Source organism: Nelumbo lutea, chromosome 2, assembly GCF_056320005.1.
Source record: "Nelumbo lutea isolate HS-2025 chromosome 2, American lotus-T2T, whole genome shotgun sequence".
In the NCBI taxonomy this organism is placed as follows: Eukaryota; Viridiplantae; Streptophyta; class Magnoliopsida; order Proteales; family Nelumbonaceae; genus Nelumbo; species Nelumbo lutea.
This window is the reverse complement of record NC_142685.1, coordinates 2,375,884-2,399,461: the sequence shown is the minus strand read 5'-3', so window position 1 is coordinate 2,399,461 and position 23,578 is coordinate 2,375,884. Positions and strand designations below refer to the sequence as shown.

The 23,578-nt window shown below is 37.1% G+C and overlaps 1 pseudogene across 1 annotated transcript; it reads left to right on the top strand.

Annotated features, from left to right (window-relative positions):
* The first annotated feature begins 14,707 nt into the window (after positions 1 to 14,707).
* On the top strand, positions 14,708 to 17,330 carry LOC148868066 (adenine/guanine permease AZG1 pseudogene; annotated as a pseudogene). Its single transcript, XR_016106806.1, has one exon. The product of XR_016106806.1 is annotated as an adenine/guanine permease AZG1 pseudogene (transcript).
* The last annotated feature ends 6,248 nt before the right edge of the window (positions 17,331 to 23,578 follow it).

Below are 23,578 nucleotides of genomic sequence, written 5' to 3'. Positions count from 1 at the left end.
ATTGTTAAAAAAACATTTTTCCAATCGGCTTGTTTTACAATTGTGAACAAAAAGAATAGAGTTTTGTGTATTTTTTGTAATAAGCATTAAATGAGAAAGAAGAGTTATTTCCTAATAAGCTTTAAAAGAGAAAACAAAATTACATATTTACCATTGCTCTTTCTCTTATTTAAACCTTAGAGATGGGGTATTTTAGTCTAATAAAAATTCCAGAAGCAAACCACATCTTGTACTTTGAAGAGTTGTTGGTTTCAACCTCTTTGAATAGTTTATTTGGAGTGCTTCAAAACAATTGAACGAGCTTAGTTGAATCTTCAGTTTAGAATTCCGAAAAGGGCTCTAGGATTGAAGTGAAAAGCATCTAATATTTTGAGGTAGGTCCCACATGCCATATGCAAAACCTATAAGCTATGTTTGTTGAAAATTTTGGAAAGCCTAAATGGGACATTACTTCTTACTTGGTCTTTGAAGGATTGTCCCCTTTAACTTCTTTGAATAGCTTATTTGGAATGTTTTGAAGCAGGCTTCTCTAGATCTTCCAGCTCAGCCCTCCCAAATGGGCCCTAAATGACTCCGCTCCATATCCAATGTCCTATTCCTTTCCCAATCAATAAGCTAGTATGAGACCGCCCAAATTTCTACATCTTTCCATTAAAGAAGATTCATTATTCTCGACATACTGTCGGGGAAAAAACAATTCTTCTGTATAAGTGAGTGAGGAGAGGATTGCCTGGACTACTTTTATGGTGTAGCTTGGGCTAGGTTAGGTCACCTTGAAATCAGCCCACCCTTCAACTTGATGAAGGATATGTTTGGTTCCATGGGCACTTATCGGAAAAACACCACCACATCAACACCACATAGGCATCAAGGTTTATTGTGCATGAAAACCACTATTTGGTTTCGACGTTTTATCAAATAAGCACTGAAAAACAGAAATGCTTTGATTTATGTGCATGAAACATTGGGGGAAATTTAAAATTCTTTTTTCCCCAACACCCGGGCATTTATTGAAACGAAATGCTTATGTGGCACACTTTAAGTTGAGGTGGAAAGTAACTTTATAGGATGCTACTTAAAACGGCCAACCAAACAACAAATGCAATGAACGTTTAAAGTAGTGTTTTTCAAATAAACATTTATCTAATAAATACTCCATCAATAAACACCCACGTAACCAAACACACACGAAGTGAACTAGGATTAATCTAAATTTATTAGACCTTTGCTCCACCCAATTTTTAAAATACTACAATACATTGTATTGTATGATATATAGCATTTTTTTAATTCATCAAAACACTATAAGAGATAGATTTTGGTTGATGACTTGTGTTTGGGTTGGCCTAGTCTTCTTTACCATTTTTTGAATCTCAATAAAAAAACAATTTTTACTATTCCATCCCACCAGATCTTTGAAGCCTTCATAGTACATGTCACTTTACTGCACAAAATATTGCATGTTTTAGACTTTTGGGGTTAAAATCATTTCTGCGCATATGACATACCTAGTCCAACTTTCCTTTCAACCCACCCCAACCTTTTGTGGGGCATGATTTGTATAGTGTGGGATAACTAAGTGCAATCCAGCCCAAATTGCATTACTAGCTCCAAAATGTCACCATGACAAAGATTTTTGGGTCTTAGATCTAGAGGTGTCAATTGGAATGAATTTGGTTCAGCCCGATCCAGTCCAATGTGAGTCCACTTACAAATGGACCAGACCCAATCCAGTCCAAATCTAATCTAATCCAAATCGAATGAAATATAAAAAATTATATAAAAAATATAACATATACAAAATACAAAAATATAATAAAATGAAGAAAATTTGAAAATTACAAAAAAATATACTCTTTTGGCATTGAAAAAACACTTTTGTAAAGACATGAGCAAATATGATCAAATTTAGAGATTGTTTTGAAACCATTACATTCCACAAGCATTCCATTTCATCAAGAATCAATAATACCACACTCACACTCTAATTATACATTGTTTTTTTTTTCATTTGGTGGAGATGTATGTTGATTGAGTGTTTAAAGTGGTTTGACTTTATTTTTAAATGGAAAAATTTATGTTGCTGGAAATACATGATTTGGGAAGAGTTTTTATCAATCAATCACCTCACCCTATAAATTTTGATAAACACTACCTAATTGGTTATCACTTTTATGATATCGGTTGATTGGTTACAAGTATTTTTCGAGTATCCTAGTCACAAGTGGGGTATTAATTAGAAATAAAATCTGATATAGTATTTTAAATTAAATATTTCTCGATGAAATCAAATAAAAATTAACCTAAATCAATCAATCTATCTATCTATATATCAAGACGGTCCACATCACCTTGCTTCTCCTTTCTCCATTACCCTAACCCTACATTCTCCTTGGCTCTCTCTCCTCTCCCCCTTCTCACCACTCCCAATTTGTCATCTCAACACCCTCTCTCTTCATTCATCTCCATTCCCATTAAGTTCTCTTTCTCTACCCACAACTCATGTTTCTCACTTTCTATAATAACCTAATTTATCTCCTTAATTAGTTCAATATATGTTTTATCCTCTTACTAGTGGTGACCCGTGCGGTGCACGAGATTTATCAAGAAAAGTGAAATAACCAAAACTTATAACTAAGGAAAGAATGTAGTGTTGTTTAAAATAATTAAATATTTATTTTAATAATTTATTACAAAAATGTTATAGTATTTTAGTAATTTGGACTAATGATATTAGTAATTTTTAGCAAAAAATAATAATTATTGCTAATTACTTAATAAAATAATTATTTGTAGTGTTTTGTTTTATTTATTTTACTTTATTAATGATTAAATGTTTCAATTTTTTTTGTAAATATCACTTAAAATTTTAAAATAATTAAATATCAGTAAATATATAAAATTAGGCTATAATCATTATTAAATTAATCTATAGTTATCTTTTTTACTCATTAAATAAATTAATCTAAGCCCAAGTTCAAGGTTTAAGACTTTGGATTAGGCTTGGATTGATCCTTATCTTGACCCAACTGACTCAAGTTGCATGTATCGATCGTAACATTCATAATTGGACTTGACCAATGTCACAAAACCAAGTGCACCTATGCATGCATTATTTTTAGGTTTTTTAACTATTTTTAGATAATATTGGAGCCAAACGAACTATGAGGGATGGACCACCCACATTGTGTAGCCCGATGAACCAAAAAATTAAAAATTTTAGGCTAAATTTTGATAATGTATTAGCAGATTTTAAGATTGTTTGGCCTAACCCAGCCCACACCTTGTGTAATAATATTTGTATAGGCTTACAGGATTGCCCATGTTAATTATAAAACTATGATTTTTTTACAAATTGAAATTTTATTTTAATTTTAGATTAATATAAGAATATTTAACATTTATATGTATATATATATTAATATAAAAATTGTTATCTAAATATTATAGCATTTCAATATATATTATATAATAATATTTAACATATATGCATATAACTTCCAAGTTGAGTTTATTAGGGGTTGTTTATCTTGGTCCCTATTCGCTAAAGCCATCATTGGACTCCAAAAGTTTGATACCTTAATTAAATTTCGAATTTGATTATTTCTGATAATGTGTGGGCTTGGTGCATACCTCAACTAGACCTAACTCAAAAGAAAATAGTTGCTTGAGCTTGGAAATTTATAGATCTAGTCAGGTTAGGTTAAGTAATTTTATGCTATTTATAGCTTAAATTATAATTACTATTAATTACCGTTAAATATAAATTTAAAAACACTATAATTAAGAAAAATATTATTAATTAATAATACTATTTTTCAATAAATATTGTAACTACTAAATTATTGTATTTATTTAAAATACATTAATTTCTAGAAGTTATCATATTTTCATAAATATATTGGTAATTTCTTGGCTAAAACTAATTAAATGTAATTTTATGCTATTTACAACTTAAATTATAATTACTGTAAATTATAGTTTAAAAATAAATTAATTACAACTTAAAAATAAATACTGTGAATTATATTGCTGTTAATTAGTGTTAATTATTGTTAAATGTAATTAAACATAATTTTATGCTATTTATAGCTTAAATTATAATTACTGTTCAAAATCATTTAGTTATAGTTTTAAAAATATATTATTTTTAAAAATTAATGTATTTATTAATTACTATTAATTAATGTTAAATGTAATTTTTTGGTAATTAAAAAATAACTACTATTAATTGTTGTATGATGGACTGCTAATTACTATTATTTAATTAATAAATATATTATATTGTATGATGCACTGTTAATTAATACTATTTTTAATAAACATTGTTAATTATTAAAAATACTATGAATTAATAAATAAATTACTGTTAATAAATGATGTTAAATGTAATTTATTACAGTTTAAAAATAATTACAGCTAATTAATAAATGTATTATTTTTAATGTATTTATAGTAATTTATTAAAATACTATAATTATCAAAATAATGTTAATTACATTTAAAATATTGTAATTATAAATACTGCTAATTACAATTTAAAAATAATTACTGGTAAATTCTATTAATTAATAAATACATTATTTTTCATAAATGCTTTTAGTTGATTAAAATACTATATTTTATTGAGAATACTATTAATGAATAAAATACTATATTTATTAAAAACATTGTTCATTATTGTTGTTGTTGTTGTTGTTATTATTATTATCATTGTTATTGTTGTTATTACTATTGTTCTTGTTGTTGTTGTTGTTGTTGTTGTTGTTATTATTATTATTATTATTATTATTATTATTATTGTTATTGTTATTATTGTTATTATTATTATTTTTATTATTCTAAAATATAAATCTATCTGTGTAGTACATGGGTTGCTAACATAAGTAGAAATCCATGTGTGTAATACATGGGTTGGACATATAAGATTCAATTGGATATTTAGAAATAGGTTGCGTGAGATTAGGCAATATCCGAATTCGAACCCGATTAAATATTTGAATATTCGATTTGATTAATTAATTATTTTAGATAATTAATAAATATATAAAATAAATATTTTATTGATATAAAGTATATAAATTAAAAAATATTTATATAACATCATTATTGTATATAAATTATATAAAATATTTTATATATTATATATAAGAATTAAATAATCGATCGAATTCAGATATTTATCGAATCGAATCAGGTCATTTCTAAATTCGGATCCAATTAACTATTTGGTATGAATAAGATATCCGAATTTGATTCGATTATATCGAATTCGAAATCGGATTTTCGAATACCGTTTACACCCCTAGTCGCGTGTGACATGATATTATCATCTTCTTCATCTGCACGTTAAAACGGGTTGTGCACCAACCTAGGTTGTTTTTTCTTTTGTTTTCACTTTTGTTTCTCATTTTTTTATCGATTTTAGGCCTCTAATGAGCCGGTTTGGATGTCAAATCTAATATTTGGTCGACTTTAGAACAAAAGAGACTATATATTTTCTAGAAATCATACTTGGTTTATTGTTGCTGTAAGTTTAACGCCTGAATCGGCTTGACCAAGAAAAAGCGTCTGAACATCTCCAACAAAGAGAAACTTTAAATTTGCCAATGAAAAAAAACTATGAATCTGATACAAACTTTGCAAAAAAAAAAAAATTGAGAACCAACTCTAAAAAAAAAGGCATTTGAAACTATCTCACATTTAGAACAATTTGGAACAATCTGTGTTTGTGCAACTATCTTACCTCGAAATGTTTATTGTATTGTCAAAGAGAGTAAGAAAAGAGGGAGAAAGTTTGGAGTAAATACTGAAAGAAAGAAAGAGGAATCTGTATTTGTACAACTATCTTAGCTTGAAACGTCTCCTGTATTGTTAAATAGAGAGTTTGGAGTAAAGACTGAAAGAAAGAGGGAGAGTCATTTGAAGTTATTGTCGCTCGTGGGAGATGCATCGAAAGCCTAAACGTCTCCTGCAAAATATTCTTTGCAAATTAATTTCATTGGTCCCGGTTAATATTATGTGGTATATATATACCACAACCAACTACCAAGCTACAGCTCCCCAAGACACATGGCCTTCTCATTTGTCTAGAAAGCTAGACACATGTCATTTTCTGAGAATTTACTAATAAAGCCCATAACCCACACTATCACTATTTTCAAACAATTTCAAAAAAAATATAGAAAATGAAAAAGTGATTATCCACAACTACTTTCAATCCATATTCTAATAAATATTGAAAAACTATTTTTTAAAATAAATATTTCTTAAAATTTTAATAATTATTTAAAATACTAATAAATATAAATTTAACATTAATGATTGTATGGACCATTCAATATTAAATTAATTAATTTATACTTGCCATCCGTATGAATTCGGCTTCAGTAAGGGCAAAGCCTATTCGAGTAATCTGGGAATATCTCGTACTTAAGTGTTTTATTTGATGGGAAGATATTCCCAATGCAATACTGCAAAAGGTTAGAATGGTATGGGCACAGATTGCCGATCTCCATCAGTATCACGCAAGAACTGTAGTGAACCGTCAAAATAGTTGGCTTTGCTTTACTAAGAGAAGGACTATATCGTGAAAAAAGGTGAACAATTAATAGACAGGGAAGAAACAGATGAAGAGGCCATCTTTCATCTACGATTCGTACATAGTTCATGGTTCATACACGTACGTCACGAGCTGTCTTCGGCCAGTACACGCGAAAAGGAATTAATGGTATCAGGTTGAAATTTAGAAGATGCGTGAGACAATTAAACTGTGGGAAATCCACGTTTACTTCTCTCCTCCTTTGCTTGTTCTCTTATAAAAATTTCATAGTCAGCCGACAGCATTTATTTGATTGTTGGTTTATCTACAGTACTCGAGAAAAAAACTGGTTTAGTGTTGACCATTATTTATACAGTCGTTACCTACTTTTTTTTTCTTTATATATATATATATATATATATTTATATTTGATAGATATAACTCTTTTTTAGCATCAATAAATTTGTGGAGAACTAGAATATCGATAAATTTGGTTTAGTAGCTCCAGAGCTGCTTGATCAGAGTTTCCCTTTACCTGCTCCATCAGTATTGACCTTAATCCGGCCGTTGAGAGGAGGCATCCATTGGATAGGCTGCCAATGTTTTGATTTGGAGATGATGAGCAAATACTCCGGAATGGAGGAGTAATAAATGTGAGTGTTGAAGCGGAATGAGAAGAGGGTAGCTAATATTAATGGGCAATCTTCTTCTTTCCAGTGGTCCAAACCAGCCACAACCCACAATGCATAACCGTATTTTGTTTGATACATGATGCTTTTTGGTGTGTTAGATTTTTTTTGTTTTATATGTAAGTGGGTCAGACGGATTGGGTTGAAGCCAACCGAACCAAACCCGCTCAATTGCAACCCAAACCCAAAAATTTAATCCTCAATAGTATCAATATTGGGCAGGGGACCAGGGGAGGGTATACCCCATATAGAGAAGCCATACCTTTAGATTTGGCAGATATATATCTGTATTATTTTAATTTGTTTGGTATTGCATATTATACATTCTTGATGAATGACGAGGGGAATTGGAGTGGTGATCAAGTGAGAAAACAGTAGGGTAAGCAACTGAGATTCACTGACCAAAGCCTGCCCTGGCTGCACCTGTAGTTAACAAGTAAATCTGTTCCTCGTGAGGTCTGAGGTGAGCCTGATTGATATATATATATATATATATATATATTCAGAAAGATGCCACTTGTCAGAAGGATCATGGCAGTTACAGTACCAACACACAGGGTCCCAGTAGCTAGCTGGAACAGATCCGAAGGGTCATTGGCTGGCTGGCACTTGGCACTTGGCAGGCAGTTTGATCTCGACTAGTACTCTTTTGGAATAATCTTCATCACTACTAATCTGATTAATTAGTCATATGATGATGTTGTACATATATACATATATATATCCTGTTTTAACCATGCATGCAACCTGCATCGAACCACTCGATCGCCCATAAAACGTGGCCAAAAATGAGAAAACAGAGCAGTGCAGGCCTATCAATTTTGCAGGTTCGGCGACCGGCGTAGATGAAGATCACCAACGCATACATATATACATTAATCTCTCATCACAGTCCCAGTTAACTTCAGCCCAGTCGGATAGAAATACTGTTATCTCAACTCCAACGTACGGATCGGCGCTTCATTCAATTAAAATTTAAAAATATGACTGGGCATGGGATCGATATGCAGACTCGACGTAGCTAGGAATAACATCATATATACCATGCACCATACATTACCAGACGGTCGAGGCCGGCCTAGCTATTATCAATTATCATTTATCCATTGACGACAGGAACGAATAAAGATGTGGTGGTTGTGAGAGCCCTCAGGCCTCGATCGGCAAACAATATCTTGATGCTCTTCCATTTCGCTTTCCTTTCTATCAAATTTAAATGACACTGCTTTGAAACTCAACTTGCTGCTTTCACAACCCCACCACACTGCATGGACCATGACCCATGACCCATGGCCCATCCACATATTCCTCCTCTTTTTTTCTTTATTATTTATTATGATATAAACAACTTGCCCCGCGCGCCTTCAAAGTTCAAACTACCTCCTAACTCACTCCTAAGGACCACACAAAAAAAAGTACCGTAACACACACACACACACACGATAATGTGGGCCCAAATCCATCCCATCACCCTATCACTACCCTACCTGATAACATGGTTTCATAGCGGAATCCTTGTCCAGGAGAATCCCATGTGGTGTGACGCTGTGTGTGCTATATGTATGATGTATACCATCCCATCTCATATCCCCAAACATTCATTGTAGTTTTTAAAGAGCAGAGGATGCCAACAAAGAAAGAAACAGCCATCATATACCATAATATGGTTTAAAACTGTAGATTTGGGATCGCTAGACAAGTGGCTATTATCTTTGTATATATTTATCTTTTATTTATTTGTGGCTTGGCATTTGGCAATGATGATGATGCCAAGTGTGATTATAAAATAACAATATATGTAGTCAGTAGTTGGGTGGGTGTATTACACAGTATGACATTGATCGCCTCGTGTTCTCTCTGTCATCAGAACCATTAAATCAACCGTTTATATATATTATGAAATCCTCTTTCTCTCACACACACAGCAGAGACATTCATGTATATACACTGCACTGATTTTATTATATTATTAATAATATTAGCCACGTGGAGTAATGATGTTGTCCTTAATACAGAATATCAATTGTATTATTCGTATCTGAAATTCACATGAACATATACATTGCAACTTTGAGAACGAGGAAAAGGAAAAGAATGGGCCGGAGGGCAGAGGGCTCACATCCAACAAAAACAAATGTGACCTCATCTCTTAAGTTTTTAGAGGATTGGATAGAATTGTTTTAATGGTAAAACTCGGCAATGGCCCGATGGATGTGGGAATTGAAAGTCTCGACACGTGGAAAACTTTGAAGCTGCTGCTACCCAAGGGGCTAGGGCTCCACCAATGTTAATGTCTAGATGGGAACGTCTCCTTTCCCCGCGTTTCCTTTTGCTACAAACACTCCCTACAGTTTTGCATTGCTGTTAAAAGTTATGGCGCAAGTTTGGCAGACCGACCATGGCCCACATGATTTAATGGGTACCCAACTCATAACAAATCCTGGCTAGAAGCATTGCTCGCTGCCTCTTTCTCTTTGTCAATATCCACTTCTTTTTATTTTTTCCTTTGAATTGAGATTGTCGATAGTCGTAACGACCATGCCATGCGACTATGCGAGCGCGGCAGTTGTAGGGTTACAAGTTAAAACGGAACGACTCCCGTCCAAACGGGAATGCAAGACACCGTCATAGTAATTAAACAACGGTGTAAATGTGTAAGGGGGGAAGTGCGGACTGCAGAGGAGAGGATGTAATGGACCAGCTGATACCCCCTAATCTTCCTAGCTGATACCCCTGATCCCAGGAGGTCTCCGCTACAAGCGGCGAGATATCCTATTCATCAGATATCAGTTGGTCCTTGCTGTGTTTGATTTGATTTAAAATGGGATAATAAAAACTATTAATAATTTTGTGAAAATTTTCCTCGAACTTCTCTCTCTCCCTTCAAATCAAAATTAACCTAAATTAGGGAGGCATTTGGCAAGGGTGCTTATTTTATGTTTAGAATCTATGCTGCCGTATAGGCTGTTTTCTAAGAAAATAACATTGGTTTTGTTCGGCATCAGGTAGCAACGTTCTCAACATGGTCTGTATTATCCAATGTCCAAAATGATGCCACATCATTGCACCATTGGCAGTAATACATCATTTTCTTATGCCGTTGTTCCAGAAAATGGTGCCACATCAGCGCCACATTGGAAAGAAAGATGCTCTGGGAAATGGGCATTTGTTTGGAACCATTTTTCCATTAAATATGGTGCTCCAAGCCACACCTTGGAAATCGGGAAGGCATGGCTTGGAGTAGTTCCAAACTCGATGTTTCCTGGAGCTACAGCTTGTGAGGTGGCACTGGATAATGGGTACCCATGCTGAAAACGTTTCCTGCAGCATTGGAACCAAACAGAAAAAGTTGTTGTTGCTCCAGGAAACGTCCTACCTAACAGCAATGGTTCCAAACCAAAAAAAAAGACACCATTTTCATTCTCAGAAAACAGTGTTTCCAACTCACACATTAGCAGCACTGCATCATCGATGCCAAACATATACTTAGAAACTATTGAATTTGACGTTTCTCCATATCACATTTTTCCGATTTCCAAGGTATGATCTGAATCGGAGCAACGTTTTTTATGATACCAAACAAGAGGGAATTGTTTGAAGTACCACTTTCTCTGATGTGGCACTTATGTGTGCACCATTTTCTAAGAAAACGGTATTGATGCCAAACACCCACTAAGTTTGATTATCCCCAGTTCCCCTACTCTGCAATAGTTACAATGTATTCTTACATGATTCTTGATGATGGCGGATTTGGCCCTCCAATGATATTGTGACACGTGGCACCTCGGAACAACTAGGTGACACCCGAAACCACTTAGGCAACAACTTGCCTTAGCCAAGTTGATGGTGTCCCACCTGGTGGCCTAGCCCAGGCCTGATCTGGTCCTAATGCGAACTGGCAGCCTGGCACTGGCGCGACCTGGCGGCCTGGTCTTGGCACGACCTGGCTGCCTGGCCCTGGCGCGAGCTGGTTGCTTGGCACAGTCGCAACCTGGTGGCCTGATAGCCTGGCACAGGCGCTGACCTGGCACATGCGCTGACCTGGCGTCTTGCAAGACATGCTCGCCAACAAATTTGGCATACATATCCTAACACTTCCACAATCCTTGGAAGTTGTCCCACGTGCCGAACGATTCGAAGGGTGGTCAACGTGCATGGCGGTTACCTCCGGAAATCTCGAACCACTTAGACGACCTCGTAGAAATCTCGAAAATGGTGCATGAAGCCCATGCCAAACAATGCCTATATAAAGGCACCAACCCCAATGGAAAGAATAAAAAAGTAAGCAAGTAAACAAATTCTAGCTCTCATACTTTGTGATTTTTAGCTCGTAGTCTACTATGAGAGTACTGAATTAAGCATCGGAGCGACCTCGCTGGGTTAGCCACACTGGGATCTCTGACATTTGGTTCCTTGCAGGTCTCTAAAGAGCAACGAAGCTCATTAATCCAGTTCAACACCTGGTAAGCCCGACACCTCATAGGCAGCTCGACACCTGGTCATCCCGGCACCCCTCTGGCAGCCTGGCACCTAGGCAGCTCAACACTTCATAGACAGCTCGACACCTGGTCAGCCCGACACCTCATAGGCAGCCCAACACCTCATAGGCAGCTCAGCACCTCATAGGCAGCTCAGCACCTCATAGGCAGCTCGACACCTCATAGGTAGCTCGACACCTGGTCAGCTCGGCACCTCACAGGTAGTTCGACACCTAGGTAACTTGGCACCTCACAAGCAGATTGACACCTAGTCAGCCTGACACCTCATAGGCAGCTCGCCACCTGGTCAGCTCGACACCTCATAGGCAGCTCGACACTATAGTCAGCTCGCCACCTAGCCTGCCCAGCTCGATTCAGCTTGGCAGCCAACGTTCTCCACTTCGGCCTGTGTCATTGGCCACTTGGAAGTAGACCAAATAACGAGGTACTTAGCACAAAAGTTGGCCATCACCCAAAAATTTGATCCATCAATTCACGACGTTTGTGGGAAACGCTACAAAAAGCTAAGTTCTCATCCTCCGAAAGGCTAAGTCATCTTCTTCCAGAAAAGTTAAGTTCTCACCTTTTAGAAACCAAAAGCTCTGACTTTCTAGTTTCCATTTTTTATGAACTCAAAGACTATGCAGGAAGTTGATGGCCAACAGACTAAGCAGTTCTACCAACCTTATTTTAACTCAGATAAAGCCTCACCAGTCCTCTTCGCGAGGTACCCTCTACAAAGATGAGCTCTTTGTGGCTTCCATGGGAGTAGGTGGCCAACAGATTGCATGGACGTCCCTACCAGTCGAGCCTTCCAAGGCTCCCTTGCGAGCTGGTGACTTAAAGTCAGTAGTGTTGCCCCCGTAGGTCGAACTCCTAGTAGCTTGTTGTAGGAGTGGGTAACCGACGTCACTAACGAGGATGATGCAGTGCAGTCGTAGCTTTAAGGTGCCGACCTGGCGACCTAGCATAGGCACCGACTTGGTGGCTTGGCCCAAGCGCGACTTGGCGGCCTGGGTACAGGCATGAGCTGGCAGCCCAGGCGCGACCTGGCGGCCTGGCCTAGGCGTGACCTGGCGACCTAGCCTAGGCACGAACCTCCGAGTTGATAAAAGACTTTGGCACCACATAAGACTCAGTCGCTTCTTCGGCATGGGCAAAATCAAAGACCAAGGAGAGTGGACTACGAGTTGCTTCCAGAGCCCAAGGGCTAAGGTGCCGAGCTGATAAAAGACCTCGGCACCACATAAGTCCTAGACGCCTCATCGGCATGGGCATATAAGTCTCAGCCGCCTCCTCGACATGGGCACATAAGACCCAGTTGCCTCTTCGGCATGGGAAAAATCAAGCGTACGGAGAGTGGACTGCGAATTGCTCCTAAAACCTAACGAATTGAATCGACACTCACGAGCTCATCGAATTAGTCATTTCAGGCCAAAAGGAGCAATCTACTCCATTCGCTGAGTTAGTTTTGGCTCAGGGGGGAATCATTAAAAGTAAAGCAAAATTAAAATGATTTCATTTTATTTTTGGAAATTAACTTTATTTCTCATACGAACAAAGAAAGGATTAGATTAAAAATAGATAATACCAGAAAAACCAACTGGCAATATAAAAGCGGTAATCAATCTGATGAGTTTTTATCAAAATTCACAGGGCTTGGAATGATTATAATTTTTTGTGGTATCATGTCTTGCATATTTCGTCACAAAGAAAAAAAAAAAAAAAGAAAAACTTAAAACCAATCAACAACAAGTTCATCAAAATCAACGAAGGGTTTTGAATTCAAGTATTTACACTTACCAGAATCTTCTGTACATCCTATGATATTTAAAACAAATGCAAATCATAGCAGCTATCATTTAAATGGATTTTTTGAAGGACTTGGGGTCCAAAGTAGAATTATGAAACATAAATTAAATCCATTCCCTCAAAATCTGCATGGGAATGAATACTGTATGCCGTGTAATATTGAACAACGAGAGAAACCATGTTTTAAAATCAGAGATTTAAATTTGTACTCTCTCTTAAAATAGATTGTTCTTGAAACCGACTCAAAGAAAAAAGAAAAAAAGACCAACTACCACAAATAAATTATATAAGAAAAAAGAATAATAGGTAAGACCTGTTTCGTCAGCAAAATCTCATTATATCATGATACCTTCGACTAAATAATTTATAGTTAGTCACAAGTGGGTCTTTGAATTGATGACTAAATTTCTTATATCAGAAATCAGATAGTGAAGATCTCCAATTTGTGCGGTAGGTATTCTTTTATGCACATGCAAAGAAAGACTAAAAAAAGTTAGGACGGAAGCTGGAGGCCAACCCAGCTTAAAACATGCATTGTCTGCCAAACAATAATCAATAGAAAGAAAACTGTAGAGAGAACGGGAGACAATCAACCCATTTCCATGTCATAAATTAGAAAATTTGATTAATGCATAATCAGGAGGTGCAAGACAAACAAACAAACAAAAAAAAAAAAGTCTGGGAGGGAGAGGGCCGGGAGAGATTTCATAACCGACAAATTAAACAACCAAGTAAGGCTCGATAACAATTTCATGGCATTAATTATTCAAGAAGAAAAACCGTAAAAGGAAAAGCGGATTGCTGGTAACTGGTTGACTTAGAAGATTATAGAGGCCTAATTCGGTATTACACGACCTATCAAATTAATTTGACATCTTTGATAAAAAAAAAAGCTTTGTTTTTGGGACTTCTAATTCCAACTTCAACTTGTAAATACAGATCGACCAGCGAAGCATCGGGTGGATCAACTACATCGCTGCAGTCTAAAACATGCTAGTTCTCTCTTTTTTCGTCTATAAATTTTGTACATATTAATAGACAGCACAATCAAATTACTCATCTCTTTGCTTATATATAAAAACGATATAAAAAGGCAATGTGATTTCTTTTCCTTTCTTTTCTCGGTAAAAGGAAATAAAGAATTAAAGAAATGTACTGTGATTTCAAAACGGCAGGAAAAGCTCCCATATCATATGCGTTGCCGAGTGCCGAGTGCCTACTCCACCTCCGTCTCCACGGAGGTCTTCTCACAGTCCAAGCCCACCGGGCGGATTCTTTCTCCTCTAACGCCTAACGCAAACGGAAATCCAACAGCTGCATTTACATGTTCTATAACCAAAGCCGAAATCCAACGGCTGAGCATTCGTATCGTAGGTCAATGGTCAATAGATGTATAGAAACATCGTTGATTTCCCACTTAATTCTGTACTGTAGATAAAAAGACTTCTGCCATGTTGGAAAATATCATTCTTTGCGGAATCCAACTCTCTCCAGACTACAAATTACACGGTGCTCAGAATTTCCTGCTAATTTACGTCTCTCTCTCTCTCTCTCTCTCTCTCTCTCCCTCTCCCTCTCTCTCTCTCTCGTTCATTCCATCTTCCATATAACAAAATCTTCCGCAAAACACACACTCTCTCGAGTCTCGAGTCTCGGTCACATACTCAAGCGAAGGAAAATCCGCCCAACACCCTCGTCCTCTCATGGAGTCCGCGACACCATCCACAAAGCCCCCTCTCTCTGCTCTGTTTAACTCTTTTGTCGCCAACAGTCGACTAGGTAAACGCTTCAAACTTAGTGAGCGAAGCTCAACGTTCACAACAGAGCTACGTGCTGGCACCGCCACCTTCCTGACCATGGCTTACATCCTAGCCGTCAACGCCAGCATCCTTGCCGACTCCGGCGGCACCTGTTCCATAGCCGATTGCATACCTTTATGCAACGTCCCGTCAATCTCACCTTCCAACTGCTCTGGCACCTCTCCTGACGGCGTCAGCCTCAGACTTGTCCAGCCGGACGAGTCCTGTAAGTTCAGCCCGGTCAACCCGGGCTACTCAGCCTGTCTCGACAAGATCCGTAGGGACCTCATCGTCGCTACCGTCGCTTCATCTCTTATCGGCTGCGTAATCATGGGTGCCTTCGCCAACCTTCCCTTGGCGTTGGCCCCCGGAATGGGCGCTAACGCTTATTTCGCTTATACGGTCGTAGGGTACCACGGCTCTGGTAACGTTCCCTACAAGAGTGCTTTAGCGGCAGTTTTCATCGAAGGCTTGATTTTTCTCCTAATCTCGGCAATTGGATTGCGAGCCAAACTCGCCAAGCTCGTCCCCAAACCTGTGCGAATTTCAACGTCGGCCGGAATCGGTCTATTTCTTGCCTTCATCGGGCTACAGAACAATCAGGGTATCGGACTGGTCGGTTACAGCTCGTCTACGCTAGTGACGCTGGCTGCATGCCCGAGAACGTCACGAGCGGCACTCGCCCCCGTCATAACGGCAGCGAACGGCACCGTTAGCCTTCTACCGGGTGGAACCATATCAGGCGATATTTTGTGCTTGCATAACCGTATGGAAAGCCCAACTTTATGGCTGGGGATTGTTGGTTTCGTCATAATTTCTTATTGTCTGGTGAAAAATATTAAGGGGGCGATGATATACGGTATAGTATTCGTGACGGCCGTGTCGTGGTTCCGTAACACGAGCGTAACGGCGTTTCCCGATACGGAGTCGGGTAACTCGGCATACGAGTATTTTAGGAGGGTAGTTGACGTGCACGTCATCAAAAGTACGGTCGGCGCGTTGAGTTTTAAGGGAATAGGAAAAGGGTATTTTTGGGAGGCTCTGGTTACCTTTCTATACGTGGATATACTCGACACTACGGGGACACTGTACTCGATGGCCCGATTTGCGGGATTCACGGATGCCAACGGTGATTTCGAGGGGCAGTACTTTGCCTTCATGTCGGATGCTGCATCCATCGTGGTGGGGTCGTTGCTGGGAACCTCGCCGGTAACGGTGTTCATCGAATCGTCGACGGGAATCCGGGAAGGTGGGAGGACGGGTTTAACGTCACTCACAGTGGCGGGGTATTTCTTCCTGGCCCTCTTCTTTACGCCGTTGCTGGCGTCAATTCCGGCGTGGGCAGTGGGACCGCCACTGATCTTGGTGGGAGTATTGATGATGAGATCGGTGGTAGAGATAGAGTGGAATGACATGAAGCAAGCCATCCCCGCATTCGTAACTTTGATATTGACGCCACTAACTTACTCTGTAGCTTACGGATTGATAGGTGGCATTGGGACGTACATTGTCTTGAATCTTTGGGATTGGGGAAAGGAGTTCCTGGATCAGAAATTTGGTAAAAGCAAGCTCATCAAGACGAACGACATGAGCGTGGCTACTTCTGGTTCAGGTGCAGGTATAAACGGTCTATCTTCTTCCATGGCTAATGGGTGTGGGGACAGAAAAGCATTGGAAGTCTAATCCTTCAAAGCGAGAGGGAGGGAGATGTAAGCTGTGGTTGGAATTGGATCACCTCACGCACCCTCCTGGCTATTAAATTCGGTCGTCATTGTATATTGCTTTTGATAGTCTGAGACTCTGAGCTCTGAAGTAAGTTTTTGTTTTTATCTAGTTTAGCTAAACAGAAAAAAGTGGGGTGGGGATAAAAGCTAGAAAGAAAAAGCATATCCGGAACCGGAATAGATATTAGATAGATAGAGGATCAATGGGGGGTGGGGAGACGTCGAGACGAAATAGTAAGTAATTAAGCTTTTATTACAGAGATTAATTTAGTTATTCCATGCAAAAATATGGTGGCGACTGTGTTTCAACTTTCGACTTTTTTTTTTTAATCAATTGGAAATTAATTAAGATGCATGGTATAGTTATCAATCAGTTCACAACATTAGGTTAATTCATGGGGGAGAGAGGTAATGAATGAATTGAAGAGGTGAATATTCATCTTTTATCATCCTCTCGAAGCTAAATAACGGGGTTATCCGATGCCCCATCCCCACTCTGATGGCAGCGGAATTTGATCCCGACTGGCTCTGCTACGTGTACCAATTGAGCCACCATCGGTTGGTGGCTAGTGGGTGGTGATGTCTGATTGATACCTAACTACAGGACCATGATAGTATAAAGCTGGTTCGTTGGGTTTTACGTAACAGAACCATGATAACATAAGGTTCGCACGTCCCGTACGCGTGAAGAAAGCAATAGGCGATCAATTAGATTTCATCAATCAAAACACTCTCTTTGATTTGAAACAACGATCTTAGATTATCTATATTTAACAGTCAAAATGGGTGTCTTTTTTCCCTTTTCTCTTTAGTTAATATGGCAAAAGAAGGATCATTGGTTTGGATATAGAGAAAAATGAGGTTTTTTGGGATGAAGAGAGAGAGAGATGTTTGGTATCATATGAAGCAAAGAAAGGGTGTAAGAAACCTTCATCATATTTTATATGGACAGAATTTAATACCTATGTAAAATAAAAGGGGCCCAACTAACGAATGAGCCCATGTCATCAATTAGAAAAACAGGCCCCCAGTTGAACTTTGTTCTTATTATCTAATAAAATAAATCAAAGATATGAGGAGTATTGATCTCAGTCCTTGATCGTATCATGTGTATCAGTTACTGAATGATGAGCCTTGATTAAATTGGGAGAGGCGTGGAGGGGTGGTGTTCATTTGCTTTTTTTTTTTTTTTTTTTTTTCTTTTTGGTATTTTAATTGGGTATAACCCAGGGTTTTTGAAGACTTAATTAAATTATTTTGAGTCCCTTTCTTCTGATTCAGATGGTCCCCCAAACAGAGGGCACTGTAGTTGGAACCCAAACGTGGTTTGCTTTTCCTAAAGATGAAAGAGAGACAGAAGCCAACCGAAAAATAGTCTGGGAAAGAGGCAATATTAATCTCCTTTTTTTAAGTGCTGAATGGTTTAGACTTTAGAGTTGAAACTTTCAGGAACCAAAGAACAGGTAGGTTAGGTTGGAGACTTTGTGAGTGCTGAAGAAGAGATGCATCATGAATGGATGGAGCATGCGGATGTTAGAGACATTGTATTTGAATTCATGATGAATTTCTGACTTTTGGCAACTTGTCATTAACTCCACCTTTTACTTGGTTTTCAGGTCCTTGCTTGTTTTCTTTCACTAATAAAGAATATTGATTACAAAAAATATCTTATCCACACTAATGATAACGTGTCATGCGCAGACGCTCCCAAAACAGCCCCGTTGTTTTTTTAAAACAGATTGAATTAAATTACTTTAAGAAGCATAATCATAAATCCACTCCCCACAAAAAAAAAAAAAAAAATAATAATAATAACATAATACCCACCACCCTGCTTATGAATAATTTTCAATTTTCACAGATCCGGTAGCTAATTTAAGTTGACCCCCTCTCAATCTCTCCCCAATCGCTCATCCTTTGATGATTTAAAACCACCCTAGAACTTCACCAGGGTACTATTTAAGCCAAGATTTAACACTTTCAGATAATAAAATTTGTATATATTTTTCGTATAAAAAAATAAAAAGACATCATATTCTAAATCACTCTGTGTATTAACTTTGAATTGATAATAGAACAAGAAACCTTACTCATAAAAAAAACCACTCTAAAACTCAAGGAAAAAAAAAGGGAGCAAGGGTGAGGCCCCCCTGTCATCCGCAGATTAGCTAGCTAGGTAGTAGTTATTATATATTTATTGCTATCAAACCCTATTGATGTTTTACCATATCTTTGTAGAATTTAGAATGGAAATGACGTTGCTTCATCTTCAACCATCACCAGGATGGCTTTGCATGAGTTACAGCTATAAATAATACGTGACAAGGGTGGAGTTTCATATATTATCATTTCTGTGGAACTATTAACATGGGCCCGTTTGACAGGGCTGAGATGAAGGTTTAGCCAAGTTGGTTGATGATTCAGCTGCCTTGATGCGTTTGGTCTAAGTTAATCCGAGGAGATTGAAGTGGACACTGGACAGTCCTTCAAATGACTGATAGCTAGTTGATATGGGCTCTTTGGCTTTTTCATCAAACATATCTTATAGTTAGACGTGGCAAAAAGTTGACCCAACTCGTGAACCCGATCTAACCCAACCCAAAAAAATAGGGTTAGGGTATCATATTTAGCAATTCGAATGTGAAAATGACCCGACCCGACCTGAAAAAAATTGGGTTGGGTTGGGTTGAGTCATGGGTCAATCCGCTGACCCGATTGTCAAGTCTAATTGGGATTATTTATGCATTGTTAGAAGTTTTCACTCTTTAATTTTTTCTATTTAGTCTTTACTTTTTATTGTTTACTCTTTAAATTGTTAAACGCTCAAGTTTTTATTTTATATTTGGAATTTTAAGGTTAATTCTTTTATTTTTGACAATTTCATGTAATTTTTCTTTATTTTTTAAAATTTTAATTATTTTTTGGGATGACCCGAATTGACCCGATGGGTCAACCCTAACCCGAACATTTAGGGTTAGGGTCTAGCATTTGACAACCCAACCCGAACCCGACCCAACCCGAAAAAAATAGGGTTTGGGTATCATATTTAGCAACCCGAATGTGAAAATGTCCAGACCCGACCCGACATGAAAAAACTGGGTTGGGTTGGGTTGAGCCATGGGTCAATCCGCTGACATGATTGTCAAGTCTAACTGGGATTATTTATGCATTGTTAGAAGTTTTCACTCTTTAATTTTTTCTATTTAGTCTTTACTTTTTATTGTTTACTCTTTAAATTGTTAAATGTTCAAGTTTTTATTTTATATTTGGAATTTTAAGGTTAATTCTTTTATTTTTGACATTTTTCATGTAATTTTTCTTTATTTTTTAAAACTTTAATTATTTTTGGGATGACCCGAATTGACCCAATGGGTCAATCCTAACCCGAACATTTAGGGTTAGGATCTAGCATTTGACAACCCAACCCAAAATTCAATCTGACCCGAAATCAACCCAAAATGCCTTGACCCAACCCAAACCCGACCCATCCAACCAGATTGCCACGTCTACTTATAGTCTCTCCACGTAGAACCCACCTTAGAAAGACATAAACCGCTTGAAATGGGCACTAATTAAGTATAATTCACTAATGCTTTAGAGCGAGTCAAGTATCTTAGCATGGAAAGGGGAAGGAAAATGCAATTAATTCCTCAACACCAATTAAAATTAAATGAATCTTTTCAATTAAACGAATGTAAGGTAATTAAAGTTATGTTTGGAATGTAATACGACCAGGGTTATCGTTTGTTTCACAATTAGAATCGGATTTGAAATCCTTTGAAATTGGAATCAAAATGGTCATTTAGACAGTAATGAAATGAGAATTGGAATCAGCAGGAATATGATTTCATTCCTAAGAGAGGGGCAGAGAATGGCCATTCCCTCAAATGGGGAATGCCATTCCAACAGGAATTGGAATGGGAATGGAATTCCGATTCCACCCAACCAAACAGTTGGGTGGCATCTGCATTTGTGAAATATGCATGCTTGACACTTAACTTGAAGAGAATACCTTATCCACAATCATCTCATGCTATATACTTATTAGATCACCTCGGCTCCGTTTAATACAACAGCTAAGAGAAGAGGTGCGTACTAGGACAAGAAAGACCAAGTGGTAGTCACAACAGCACCACTTCCTCACAGAGTTTAGTCGATGAAATCCCGTGCAGCGCTCAATTAGGTCAAGCAAATTTACGAAATCAAATAATAACACACAAAATGCAACAAAGAAGGTAGACAAATTAGTCAAGACTCTTTTGTATCATATTAAAAGAATCGTCAACGCTTGAGGTACAATCTCATATTCCTTGATGCCTTTTAAAGCCATCAATATCATTGTTGAAAAGTTTTGGATTAATGGATACGGATACAAATTGGTATACAATGCAAATATAATTATTGTATTGATTGTTATAACTTAAATGAATCTCATATATGATGTGATAATACATCAACAACACGCTACCAAATGCAAATGTTATGTTTGGTTTTGTGGGAATTTATTAGAAAAGTGTGGTGGCATCAGCACCACTTAAGTGTTGGCATTTATTGTACATGGAAGCATTATTTGGTTTTAACATTTATCAAATAAACATTAAAAAATAGAAACACTTGGATTTATGTGCATGAATAGCAATGGAAACGAATCAGACCTTTGATGAGTTATTCAAGCTCAAGTCTAATACAGCTCGACTCGTAAGGGTCATGAGTCTAATCAAGCCTATATATAATAAAAATATTATACATATAAAAAATAATATACGTAAATATGTATAAATAAAAAAATAAAAATATTATATATAATATGTTTAGTTTTTATATGTATAATAATAACAACTAATTTTTATAATTCTTAAATTCTTTATATTTAATTTTTTTTTTACATTTATAATGTTTTACTTTTATATGAAGCTTGGCTTACAATTGATGAGTTCAAGCTTATGGGGTTTTGAGTTGAGCCAAACTCGAGCTCAACTCTCTAGCTCAAACTTGGTTTGAGCTTGAGCCTTAAAGGCTTTTTGGCGAGCTGAGCTTGAATAACCGAATATTTGGCTCGACTAGACTTGATTTGAGTCTACCCCTCTATACATGAAGCGTTGGGGCAACTTCAAATTCTAGTTTCTCCTAATGGCCCAACATTTAGGCTATGTTTGGTTTGAAGGAAAAGGTAGGAAAAGGAAGGGAAAGACAGAAAAACCAATATAAGATTTGTAATGCTTTCCCTATCTTTCCCTTCTTTTTCCTACATTTTCCTTCAAACCAAATAAGACATTATTAAAATGAAATAATTACCTGTAAGTTGAGGTAAAAGATAGGTTCATGGGATGTTAATTGAAATGCTCAACCAAACAACAAAAAACAAAAAAAAAAAAAAAAAACTTTTAAAATTAAACATTTGTGGTTATACGAAAGAACACCCCACCGATAAACTTGTATGATCAAAACACATATAAAATGTTGCAAAGGTTGTTGTGAAAGAAGAACATACAAACCGTAAGAATCAAAAGACGAGGTGGGGCCGGATGGGTAGTAATATGATAATTTTGGTTTTATGCGATTGCCAAGGTTGTTGTACGTCTTGTCAACACTCCAAACATGTACATATGAATTCAAAAGCTTACAGTTACCTACGACGACTTTGCCAACTTTTTACTATCATAATCATTATCATGGTTCAAAACTTCCAATATTCTGATATAAGTGTAATTATTAAAATAGCATTACTGCTGGAGCCTGGAGGGGCCAAATCATGGGCAGTTAGGACTATGACTATCCTAGCTCATATAGTATTAGCGTGTGTCTTAAGCACATTGTTGTCAAATTAATGCCAACACAAAAAAAGGCATGCCGTGTGATTACTACGTGGCTTCTAAAATTTCAAGCTACTGACGTTTTCAATTTCTCTCTCATTCACAACGCCAAAATGCTCCAATTGTAAGTCAAGTACCTCCATGATTAAATCCAGAACATTCCGATTGCTCTAGCCCATCTCTATAAAGTTGTAAAGGTGGAAAAAAGGAAACATTCTTGTGCCACGTGGTGGAGGCTACTTCTGGCTTAGCAAAGTTTTGACAACGAACCTAAAGTTGGAGAGTGATGTGGGCAAACACGTTAAGAGTGAAGACCATCATATTAGCCCGCAACGTGTGACGACATTCTTATTTAGTGGTATAAATCCCTTTAATTTTTTAATCAACCATACCCCATCTATCTCTATGAATTTACAAAAATTCTTCCATCTCTCCGTAGCATCTTTTCTTTCTATACCTTTATCTAATTATTGGTTTTTGTTCTTTTGTAGCATCTTGTTCCACTTTGCAGTTTGCATGCATGAACATCCCAATTCCCATGCATGGATGTCATGCCACTACTTCGGTTTAAATTTAAACACTACGAACCAACCCTGTTAATGTTAATAAAAATTGGAATCTCATTGAACCATCATTTATAATTTTATATCAATCAAAAGTTGTCATGTTGGTTAAAACCACATACCTCTCCTCCAATCCTTGCTATGTATGGGAAGAAAAAG